This window comes from Prosopis cineraria, unplaced genomic scaffold, assembly GCF_029017545.1.
Source record: "Prosopis cineraria cultivar Desert tree isolate PC_DT_omini unplaced genomic scaffold, ASM2901754v1 PC11, whole genome shotgun sequence".
NCBI lineage: Eukaryota > Viridiplantae > Streptophyta > Magnoliopsida > Fabales > Fabaceae > Prosopis > Prosopis cineraria.
This window is the reverse complement of record NW_026555342.1, coordinates 16,501,002-16,514,466: the sequence shown is the minus strand read 5'-3', so window position 1 is coordinate 16,514,466 and position 13,465 is coordinate 16,501,002. Positions and strand designations below refer to the sequence as shown.

At 31.3% G+C, this 13,465-nt stretch overlaps 1 pseudogene; it reads left to right on the top strand.

The window, feature by feature from the left end:
• The first annotated feature begins 6,428 nt into the window (after window positions 1-6,428).
• LOC129286206 (nucleolar complex-associated protein 2-like) lies at window positions 6,429-12,869 on the top strand (annotated as a pseudogene).
• Window positions 12,870-13,465: the final 596 nt, after the last annotated feature.

The window sequence follows — 13,465 nt, the reverse complement described above, 5'->3', positions numbered from 1 at the left end:
ATGCAAACGAGCGTTATTCAAGAAGCTCACTAACCTGGCTTTTGGTTCTCAGCGTTAGCGTTGCTGCCTGTTGGAAGCATTAAATGCGTTCTAAATTTTTATGCTTTCTCTCTCTTATCTTTTATCTACTCGAGCTCTGCCTTTAGCATATCTAGGATGAGAGAATAGGAAAAAAAAATACCAACCAGACAGAGACCAGCTACGGTGGATGATTTGCGATGCGAACGAAGAATAATGGAAACTTTGTGCACACACCCACACACATAGCAGCGTCGACTAGTTTTAAAAAAAAGCTAGGAGGAATCAGCTACAGAATATGACGGAGAAAGAAGAAGAATCCATGAACTTACAAACTAAACTCCTCTGCGCACGCACTCGTCGACAAAACGAACAAGAAGAACAAAGGAGATAGAGGATGATGGAGGAGGAAGAATGGTTGGAAAATCACTCCCAAGGGTTTTTTGGAAGCTGTCTCCTACTCCCTGTTTTTTTTATATGCAGAACACGAATGAAATGGGAAATAGGGGAGAAAATCTGATTTTTTTCTAAAAAGAGTATTTTGGTAATTTTGTAGTGTTTAGAGCATAATAAAATTTCTCCCTTACCACTGCGGAGACTCAACAATATGTAGGCGACAAGTACAGACTCCATCGAGCCAATAACTTCTTGTTGCATCTATTTTAAAATTATAAAGTTATAAAAATATCATCAAAACATGTTATTAATAATTTTAATATCATAATTATTTTCTAAACATTGCATGTCCATATATAATATATTATGAATTTCACTAACATTTAAGTCAAAATACCAACAAGAACAATCGATCATTTATTTTAATTTTTTTTGCTAAAAAAATTATTTATCACATTTTTTAAAATTCCTAAATTTCCTAGCCATTACATTTATTTTTGGAGTGTGGAAGTATTATCATTCAAGTTTAAAATGCATTATAAAAAAAAATTTTGGAGTGTGGAAGAATCGGTTTGCAATTATATGAAAAATGCCTAAATTTAGATATAAAATACAAGTTCAAATTGTTTGTGTAACAATGGAAATACATAACTTTATTAGGAGAAATTCAATTACTAATGAGCAATTCATGCAATCTGAAGATAAAAGTGTAGATGTCCATAAGGAAGATACCAATATTGGTGAGGCATTCTTGTCAAATCTACCCAAATCGTCAAGACAAATGCAGTGTATTCGTGATATAATTAAATATCAATTTGTAAATCATATCAATTGAATATTAATTTATTTTAGGTTTTCATGATTGAATATTTAAGATATTTTACTTATTAGTTGTGATTTTAAGTTTAATATTTTTTACTTATTAGTTAGTCAAAAAATATAAACATGCTTATTTAAAATTTAATATTTAAAATAAAAAATTCATACTTATTTTTGCCATTAAACATCTCAACTGACTTTTAAATCAAATTATCCAAATAAATTTTAATTTATTTAACTAACTTTTGAAAAAAAAGGTATCCAAACATAAACTGCATTACATTAACTAACTTTTTTTCTAACCTCAGTTTGCTAATCTCAGTTGAATCCTAACTTCAGTTGTAAATTTTTTAATCCAAACACACACTTAGTGTTAGGTTCGGACGAATTTGAGAAGGGTCTTAACTATATAAGTAGATGTACTGTATGTATGTCTTAATGAGTTAATTTTTTGAGAAGAGAGTAATAATTTTATGATAAAGTAGTATCAAAGTTAAATTCAAGTTTGGCCAATTGATAGTCCCTTCTGATGGACCACCCGTGACGAGGGCATTATAAATTATTCGGGAGAGTTGTTAAGTCCCATATCAAAAGGATTTGAGGAGGATTCGAATTATATAGCATGCCTTAATAGATTAGCTTTTTTGGGACTAAATGTGAAGGCACATGTGAGCTTAGGAGTGTTTATTATGATCTAAATCTCGTCCAGGATTTTTCACTTCCAAACGACGATTATTTCTGATATGGGATTTTTCAACACGACTTGTTTCTCACTTCCATTCCCTTTGAAATCGATGTGTTGAACTTTCTTAATCTACTTGGTGATTCGCTTTGTGTTTGTTTCAATTTTATTTGGGTTGTGGATTATTTATGGCCTGTATTGATTGTAGATATGAGACTGTTGAATATGATTTGTCTTAAATATAGGTTTTTTTATTCGGGGGTGGGGGTTCTTCTTGAGTTTTGATTTGTTTTTTTTATAATTTTGTTGGGGTTTGTAATTGATTCTTCTTCTGAGAGTGAAGATGGCAGAGAGAGATAGTTTATGTAGAAGGAAGAAAAAAAAAGATCAAATGTGGCAACGATTAAAAAAAAATAGAGAGAATTTCAATCAAGGATCACAGATAGAACTTAAATTACTAATAGGTCTTAAAAAGTTTAAAACTTTAGTTCAATTTAGGATAATTAAAATGAAAATAATTTCAATGATAAAAGTACCAAAATACCTTTAATTTGTTATGTATAATTATTTATTGTAAATTAAAATTTATGTTAATAAATTAACAAATAAATTTATCAAATTAACAATTGATATTGTTGTTTGTCTAACAAATGAATATAATTTACAACTTATATTGACAAATTAATAAGTGAAGAAAAAAATTAGTAACTAATAATTCTATATAACAAGTGAAGCTACTTTGATTTTTTCATCGTTAAAATTATTTTCTTTTCAATCCTCTTAAATTAAATTGAAATTTTAATTTTTTTGGAATCCACTAAAAATTAAGTCTCATTCATAACCCTAATTGAAATTCTCCCTAAAAAAATTTAGATGTCAACGTGTCAATTGCCATGTGGTTGCTAGCACAAGAAGTGAAGGTCAGAGTAATGATCAAAGTCTAAAAATGTTAACCTAAGGCAACATTGTATCAAAGTGAAAAACATTAGGATAAAATTGTATTAAAAAATATTTTAGAATATGATGTGCATTTGATTGGAAACTTGGAGGGTAAATTTATATTTTAATCCAAATTTAAAATTAGTAAGGATGTGTTTTGTTTGCACCCCAACTTAGATTTGGGTGAGGTGTGAAAAACTTATTGGAAGATCAAAAGAAATCTTTTCTGGATAAAAAATGTTGGGACAATAAATTTTTTAGTTTATTAAATTTGCCTCAATAATTAATTAAGTTCTTCAAGTTTAATTTTTATTTATTTAATTTTTTAAATTTACTTTAATTATTATCATAGATAATAGAATATCTAGTCACATAAATTAATTAAAAGAAGAATGATTATTTATGTATGAAAAGAATAGACACAAGAATTTAAAAAACAAAACAAAACAAAAGAATGAAATGCAGCGTAAGGAATTAAATTAATAAAAATTAAATTAATTTGAAAATTAATTTATTGTTATTTAACTATATATATATGTGTGTGCGCGCGCACATGCTAATTCATCAATATATTTTACATTTTAGATTGGTTTGAGAGTCAATTTATAGTTTAAAACTTAAAGAATTAATATAATCATTTAATAAAATGTAGAGGGCCAAATCAGTAAAAAATTAATTTGAAAAACCAAATCAATAATTAAAATATATTTGAGGAATTAAAAGTTTTATTGTTTCAAAAATTTCTTCAAAGAGATCTGAGGATAAAAGCTCATTTAAACTAAAGCAAGAACAATTGGTTCTCCCATGTGCTAATAGATAAAAATTAGGCTGGCCTTAAGTTCAGCCTACCTTTTAATATATTTTTTTAAAAAAATCAAATTAATCACACAAATATATATTATAAAATGTATATACATTTTTTGTCAGTATACATCTAAACTAGCTCTTGAATTACATCATTTAAATAAGTTATTGTTTGTGAAACTAATTTTTTTTAAAAAATATACATCTAGACATAAATATATTGCGATAACAAATATTTATCCTAACTTCAGTTTGTAAACTTCATTTTATTCTGACTATGATTTTGTAACTTTTAAATCAAACATACTCTAAGTAACTAGTAATGCATTTTAACCTTTAGCTTTTCCCCCTAGTTTAATTGAGAAAAAAGCCAAATAATCAAGCAATTATTTATAATTGACATAAAATTTTTTATATATATTTAGTTATTTTAAAATTTTATGATATCTATATAAATCTTTTTTATGATATCTTCATCTATTTTTTCATATTTTTAGCATTTTCTCCCATTCACGTATTTGATTATTTTTATAAAATAGCTTCTCAAAATAATAAAAATATATTTTTTAGATTATATTATTTTAAAAATTTAAATAAACATTATAAATCTTATGAATTTTTTTTTCAAAACTTAAGTAATTTTTATGAGAAAAATAAAAGCTTAAAAAAATATCCATATACCATTTTTTTCCATAGCTTGATAATGGTACTTTTAGTTCTATAATTCGTCATGTCATTGATTTAGTTCTTTAAACTTAATTTTTATTAATTTTAGTGTTTTACTTTTTTTAATTATCATGTTATTCCTTTAAATTTTAAAATATAAATTGACTCTTAAATTAATATATAATATTTAATAGATTAATGACTGATATGTAAAATGCAATCATGACAACAAATTAGTCTTAAAATTAGTTTAATTTTTGTTGATATAATCTCTAATGCCGTATTTTATTTTTATTTTTTTTAATTTTCGAATTTATTTTTTCTAACATAAATAATTGTTTAACAATGTTAGCTCTTTTTATATCAAAAGTATCAAATTAACAACTATGACAAATTTAGAACTTTGAACATTAAATTAATAAAAAAATTGAACCCACCAATCCAACAAGTCACAATCATTGGGGGGGGAAAAAATTAAAACTGATATTATCACTTCCTCTTAAGAGCTTCCTCGCAAAGAACAAACTGGTGCGGCTTCTTCTTCCTCCAGCATCTCTCCAATCTCCGACCTCCTCTTTCTCAATCTACAGTTACTGTCGCACTTTTTTGCAAGAGAGGACGGCCTGAAGCTGCCTCCAGTGACAATGGCAGCGTTAAGAAATGCAAGACAGGTTTGTGCTTACTTCTCAGTCTCACTCTAACTTGTCTTATATTTTGGTTAGTGCTACGAAATGGATTACATTTTCTGATTGACATGTTCTTAAGTTATGTTGGAAGTTAACTGTCCCTCCCTTATTAAATCTAAATTTACGTTCTTTCAATGGAAGCAAGCATAGGGAAGAAAAGCCGGCAAAAAGAATAACAGAGGAGAGCTCAGTCAGATTATTTAGCGGTGGATCTTCGAATCCAACCGGATTCAGAGTGGGATCTTGGCCCAAAGATCACACAAGAACCCGAGTGGGATCAGGATGAGACTGAGTGTGAAATGAGTTCGCTCCCATAGGGGAGGATCAATCACATCACACTCAGCCTCACGTTGTGCTGTGGATAACATCACTGCCCTCCAAGGCTCCAACTTTGGACGCCAGTCGGGAATCGAACCCTGGTCCCATTCGCTCAATGCGAATACCATCTTCCGCATCGGACCACTGGTGCCTTTGTTGTCACCCATCCCAAAAAATGTTATAAGTACATGTCCCCTCAACTGAGCGAGAAACATGATATATTCAAATTATTCATCTTTGCTAATATTTCAAAATATGATGACTAAATTATGCCCAGCGCCTGTATTTCAAATTATCTCACATATTATGTTGGATATTAAATACTCATCAAAATTTTTTTTGATATGTATCTATGTGAAACACTTTTTTTTTAATTTTAATATTTTTTTTAAATACATTCAATACTTATAGAGTATAAGTTAGTATTTTAAAGCAAATACTTCAAGACTATTTTTTAAGAAATTAAATTTTTTTAAATATTTTGATATTAATATTTTTAATTCTTATTATATTTTTATGATTTGCTTTCAAGATTAAAGATTAGATTTTTCTTAAAAAATAAGTTTTAGATATAATAAAAAGACAAAAATTATACTTTTTTAATTATAAAAACATAGGAGCATAATCTTTTCACATTTAAATCCTAAGTGGGGAACTATTAGCATATACTAAGCGATAGGCAATTGGATATAGATAGAATAAAAGTACACATAACAATTGTATTTTGCATAATATTATTTTACAGGATTATATATGTATGCTATTTTGAATATTTTTTAAATTAAAATTATCTTTTTAATGTTTTTATTAACTTTTATAAATATATATACACGTATTGAAAATATATCGTATTCTATATTTTTAAAAATGAAAGTATTCAAGTATTGGATACGTATCATATTTGATATACGTATTAGTATTTATGCATTACAGCCCACCTCTGCTTCAATTTTAATTTTTTTTTATTTTGTAATGATTTAAAATATATACACATCTCTTATAGTTATATATCTTTCTTTTGGGTTCCCGAATCTCTCGTACATAAATCTTTAGAAATGTGCATAAAATCAGATAAAAGGCAGCGTGCCTAAACAAATATAATGGATCAGAAGAAAAGAATCATTGTGTATGGATATGAGTGTGATCCTGTCTATTTTATTCATAATTAACTTCTTTTCATTTTTGTAAATTGTCTATGTTGTAGAACTGAGACTGGGACATTTGACGGGTTTAGAAATTTCTGTTTCTTCGTCTTATTGCTGCTGATGTGGTGCCTCCAGGCTTTCATGACAGCACTCAGAATTTTATGAGTTCTTGAAAGAGCATGGCAAGAAACTTCTACTATTTGATGATGAATTGTAATGCATATGGGCCTGTTACATATTTTATAATTTAAAATTATTAGTTTATTACTACACCTGAGTGGTAATGTTTTTTATATGTTGGGCCAAAAAAGTGTTTTTTATATGCTTGAGGTTTAATGTTTTCTAGTTTTTTTTTCTCCCCTTTGGATTTTCCACCTTGAAAGTAATCCATAATAGTTCTAGGAGGACCTTGACAATCTATTAGAACAGAATGCATAAAGTGCGATTTCCAAGAACAGAGGGAGGGACCTCTGCGAACACCTATTGAAGATATTGACTCAAAATACAATTCAAAGTTAGACAAGAACAGAGTAAAAAATGGCATTTCAATGCATGCTTATTCATATTAAAAGTTAATTTTTTTCCTTTATTCAACTAATTAATTTAAAAAAATATCAACTAAAGCAACAAACAGTAATGAAATTTGAATTATAGAAATTAATAGCTGATCATCCTGAAAAAAATTGTGACTGGTTGAATTGCACCATATTTGGTTACTGCACATCAGCATAAATATTCAAATGAGAGTAATTCCTACTGCGAATGACTAATTTTTAAAACGCCCATTTAATACACATTTACCGCCAACGTAAAACTTTGTCAATCTCTCATGAAATTTAATATACATATTAATTAGGTAGATAATTCCAATTGATGATATGGAGTGGAACTTCACCATTTGAAATTGGGACAGCTGAGCTCTATTAAAAGACCTAAGCCCGAAAATACAAGAAATAAAAAACCATTAAAATTATAAAAAAAAAAAAAAAAAAAGCCTACAATGGCATGATCGATTTGCCAATGCTGTTAATCACATGATTTTCAGCTGTATATTAATTTCTTCTGTGGTTTTAATGTTGGAATTATACCAAGATTTTCCTTATTTTTTCAGGAAGAATTTGATACTGACCTGGAAGATGGGACCTACAGCTAGATGAGAAAGCCAACAATCTTGGTTTTCCAGGAAAGGAGCAAGGACTTTTGAAGAAAGCCTTAACCACCACTGAGGTTGATACATGGTGCAAATTGGTCCAAGACAATGGATGCTTAAGTGCAGTTCGATTTCTGATGAAAGCTTTTAATACTGCATGCCACTATGGTGATGGTGGAGGGGGAGAGTCAGCAACAAAATTTGGCATCATGTCCAGTAGTGTGTTCAACAAAAAGATGCTACTAGTACTTAATGAAATGGATAGAATACTCAGAAATTTGTTGAAGCTTCCTTCTTCCGGTGGAAAGAAAGAAACTGTAAAAGATCTAATGGCAACAAAGCTATGGAAGAACCAGAGCCATTTAGTGAAGACCTGCCTTGGAAATGCCCTCCATATTTTGAACCAGATGACTGACACAGAAATGATATCATTTACTTTACATCGGCTCAAATATTCTTCTTTGTTTTCGGCTGCTTTCCCTATCATTTTAAGGAAATACATTAAGGTATGAACTGAGCATTGCTTGTTTATTCAGTTTGTTATTGTTTTCTTCAAATAACCATTCAATATTATTGCAATGGTTCTGTGAAGTCAAATTGTGTAAGTTTTGCACATGCAAATTGATTGTGGTACCCTTAGGTGCTCCAAAGTAAGTGATATTATCATAGAGTCAAGTAAATTACTCATGTGTCCCTCAAAGATTACTTCCAATTTGGTCCTCAAAGGATTTACTCCTGATCAAAATGGTCCCTTCATGAAGCAATCACTTAATGTACAGTAGCCCAAGTTATTATCTCATGAGCTAGACTTCTGGAAGTGGTATTTTCTCTTAAAATGGCAATGTTTGTGCAAAATTGCTTCCCAAAATGGCACATTTTTGACTGTTTGACTTTGTAGTATTTGCTTAAATGAAATCATCTTCGGGGGAAATGCCACTAGACACTAGGGCAAGTCCATGTCAATAATTGAAGACAACATGTGCTCCAAAAGAGGGACCATTTTGATTGAGGTGAAATTTTTTTGACTATTTGGCTTTATCTTCGGAGGACCATGCTGAGAAGAAAGTGAATTTTTGTTACCAAATGATTAATATTCTCTTATATTAGATACATCATATGCATGCAATCAACACCTTAAACCGATCCTAATTATTTGAATAGAGAAAGTCCTTCCTTTTGATTACACATGTAATTTTCAATGAGTTTGCTTGGGGGTTATTTGCCTTGGATTTTATGGCACATTGTTTCTTTACATAAACAGGATAAAATATAATATTATAATCATGAATACACTGTTACATATATTCCCTTTTCCTTGTAAATATATGATTCTCTTAAGGTGCATGTGTTGACAATGTGACACTATTTGCCATGGGCATTTGATGTAATATTTCTCACCCATTATTAATTTAATGACTTGTTTTCCTGATGATCAACCAGGTAGCCCTTCATTTCTGGGGGGCTGGGGGCCCCAGTGCCCTTCCAATTGTTTCATTTCTATTCTTGAGGGATTTATGCAGCCGCATTGGATCTGATTGCATAGATGATTACTTCAGAGGAATATACAAAGCCTATGTTTTGAACTGCCAATTTGTAAGTGCACTGAAATTTCAGCATGTCCATTTTCCTCGGTGTCATTGAACTTTTAGGTGTGGACCTTGCAACTGCTTATCAACTTGCCTTTGTTTTTATCCGGCAGTTGGCTATAATTTTAAGAGACGCCCTAAATACAAAGACTAAGGTACTGTAAACGTTTATTAGCCTATTTCAAGTTATTTTTCTTTGGCACTGTATGATGAGTCTCATGATACTTCATTTCTGGAATTTTTTCCAAGTAGTCAGTTTTTGATTTTGAGTAATGACATCTGATCTCTTTCTCGGTATCATTTTTCATACATTGCCTGCAGTACTCCTTTCAGCACCTTCTAGTTCTTGAATCTTGAATGAAATTTGGGTCAAGGCTGCAATCTTCTGCTATTTCTCAATATCAAAACACACAAATTTTTGTTGAGTAACTGACTCTGATAAGTAATTTGTAAACAAAATGCTAGTACATGTTTTACCTTGATATGTTAGCAGTGCTCATTTTGCATGTCACCTGAATTTATTCTTTAGGAAGCATTCCGCAAGGTGTATGAGTGGAAATTTATGAACTGTCTTGAACTCTGGACTGGTGCTATTTGTGGCTACAACTCAGAGTCTGAATAAAGCAACTCGCTTATCCACTGACCCAAATAATACCTGGAGTAGCTCCTCTTGTTCCCACAGCCGGACATTTTCCCCTTAGATTGAGATGAATCAGAATGCTAAACCTCATTACAGCTTCGACAAATTCTTTTATCCCAGTGTCCATGCTTCTTTTGGACATGCCGGAGATGAAAGAATTAAATAGACCCCCGACAGGAGGTGTTGGCAAAGCTGTTGACTTGCGAAGTATGCTGAAGGTACTGACAAGCACTATTTTTTCCTTTAGCAATTTCCCCCCTGGGTCTGATCCTTGTCATCTTCACCTAACTTTCGAGATCTCTACATGTATCAGGTTAGCAAGCCAAGCCTGAAGACTGGAGCATTTCAAGAGGCATGTGTTTCTTCTGTGGTTGAAGAGCTTGCTGAACACTTAGCACAGTGGAGTTATTCTGCTGCATGTTGGCGGCACCGGCAGAAACTCAAACGGCGAGGCACGAATTGCTTGAGTCGTGCCCGGAAGGACACTGCCCTTAAGAACTATTCCGGCACGCCCTTAGACAACCGGCAATTCCTCAGGATTAAACAAGCACCTTCTCGGTAGAACGAGGGAACAGAACACCAGAGACTAAATGTAAGCACAGACAAAGTGACAGAGGGAGGAGAGAACTCAAGAGACTTGGACATGAACGTTGGGGGGTTACCACCGAATTAAAGGCTCAATTACACTGTCATAAAAATCATTTAAAAGCTTGTCTGGAAACATTGAGGTTACACAAACATAAAATGCATTTAAAACGTTGGGAAGACAAAACGTTTAAAAAATTAATTTGATTAATGATCAAAAAACGTTCTTGGTTTGATTTCAAACTTCAGACAACCAAAAATTGAGTTTCTCCGGTAGGGCAAAAATAATTAAATCCAAAATTAATTAATTTCAATTTACAATTGTCTTGAGTTAATCTACTTCATATACATGAGACCACTTCTTTTCCAAACTCATTTTATTAATCTACTTCATTCTTTAGTATATATACACTAGGAGAGTCTTTCTTTTAGTCAATGTAGGACTTTGGCACACACACACTTTGACACACATACAACACTGCATTCATGGAATTGTCCTTTATTCCACTTGTGAGGTATCGTAGTTTTTGCAAATTGACAAAAGTTGAGAGGTTTTGGAAAGAAATGAGGTTGCTTATTCGCCAGGTACCTATGTGGTACCTATGTGAAATTTGTCATAAAATGCAACGATAATTTACAGATGTGCTTACATGTATGAATCTGCATTCATCTAAGCCTGAGTAACGTGTCTCTAATTTTTCGTTTCTCTACAGCCAGATTGAGGCCAATTCTGACTTTGTGAATGGAAGGCGCATGTCAGTTTCCTTTTTACCTAATGACCCTGCAGCAGCATCCTTTCTTCAGATTTGCATTTCTTTGCTTTTGCGGCCCTTGAGTTTCATTTGTTTTCTTCAGGGGTGTTTTCTTACCTCTTTAGTTCATCAATTTATTTACTTTATAAATGTTGTTCACTTGGTGATTGTTCAGTGTTCTATATTCTGTTCTCTTGAAATTGCATGAACTAAATGAAATGGATCTCTTTTTAAATCTAGCAAATTCTCATCTGCCTCAGTCATTACCCTACATACCATTTTCTTTGAACGCTCAATTTTAGTGTACTTGAAGTAATACAACTTTTCGGGTAATTTAATGCAATCTGTGTTGAAGCATTAAAAAATTTAAATTCTCTTAGGATGAGAAGGAGGCTGCAGTTAGCCCTCTATCAAAGTACGTTGTAACTCTCCAACGGAGAGCACAGCAAAAGAATGCTTCATTGATAGATTCCAGGTTTACAGTCCTGTTCAGTCACTCAGCATGTAACTGTGTTTATAAGAGCTTCCTAACATAATAAGAATTTCCAGTGTTCTTGTTGGGGAAGAGTCCTCTGTTTTTTGGAGTAAAATATCAGAAAGTGATGAAGATGATGGTGCAAGAAAGAAGGAGGAAGGTGCTTCTGTCTTCAGCTCGTCCTGCTTACCTGGAAAATGCTCCAAGTACGACTCCATTTTTTGCCTCAACTCTCTAACTAATAAACATGGCGTGCATTCACAAGCATTTACACAATTCAAGAATTTTTGGATACCTTGTACTTCGGTCTAACAATTTAATGTGTAGAACAATCCCTGTACTCAAATTCTTAGTTATTCGTGTCTTCCAATTAGCATTGGAATCATCCTTCAAATAGCTATGCACTTTTAGATTTCTATTTTCTTGCATTCACAAATTTTGATTTTCATTACTCTCACAGGCAATGAAAGAAACTCTTCAATGCAAATCTCAACTTGTTTACTATACCATTGGTGATTAGCCTCATGCTCCTCTCGGATCACGGATCTCACCTGTATATGAAGAAAAATAAAATTTAAGTAAATTATATTAATTAACTTGAAGCATTCTGATATCCCTGGAACTGGAAGAACCAGCTTGTTAGAAAATGTGGTGACTTGTCAAATTGCCACTGTTCAATTAGATTCAATCTATTTCAATAAAAGAGCTAAATATATAATATTAAATATTACTTAATACGAATGAAATTTTCTAAAATATGGATCAATTTCACTATAATTTCTCACAGTTACTTTAATTTTGAAAATATATGTAGCTTTTTAGTGTCAACGGTTTTTTTTTTTTGGCGAACCATTTTAACAGTCTTAGACCTTTTTTATTTTGCCATAACATTCTTTAACAATTTTTTTTTTGCAGCCTTTAACGCAAATAAATGTCTCGACTCTTGACATTTGGGTTGTTATAGTATGTCCAAAGTAAAATGGAGAAGCTTGGCCCAACTTTTAAAGGCTCTCTTTTGGATTAAAGTGCGACCTAACGCCATTTGGACCTATCGCTTTTACTTCTTCCTATAAAACAGGTTTTCCCATAGAATTTAGAAATTTCATCATGCGCTTCAATTCATTCACGTTGATCATATCATAGTTTGTGTGACTGTTGTTCATTATGTTTACTAGAGAGCATATAAGAGGAATTTGCAGTAAGTTTAAGTTCTTTTTGTCTTGATTTTCTATAAATTATTCTTGGTTTAATCTCAAAATTAATTGAATAAAATATTAAAAAAATGGAATACCACACTTAAATAAATAGTAGTATATTTTTAATCCGTCCCCCTACTTTCCAGCTCTCTCTAACAAATAAAAAAGAAAAAATCACATCCAACCCCTTCTCAAGAGAATTAATTACAAATAAGGACTAATGTGGAATAGGTTTAAATTGAGAATATGACTTCTTTTTTTTCAAACAGGATTTATTGTTGACCCTTATTTGTGTTTAATTCTCTTAAGAGGGAGTTGGATAATATGACTTATTTTTTTTCAAACAGGATTTATTGTTGACCCTTATTTGTGTTTAATTCTCTTAAGAGGGAGTTGGATGTAATTCTTCCAATGAAATCTCTCTCTCTCTCTCTCTCTCTCACATGTTAATTAGAGCATCTATAATTATAAAACATACATTTCCACAACTTAAATCCTTTAAATTGAGAAGATATTTTAATTAAAAAAATGACTTTATAGATAAAACTTTTTGATTCTTTGTAGGTGTCATCTTATTGGATACAATCCAATTTGAGATATGATCAAGT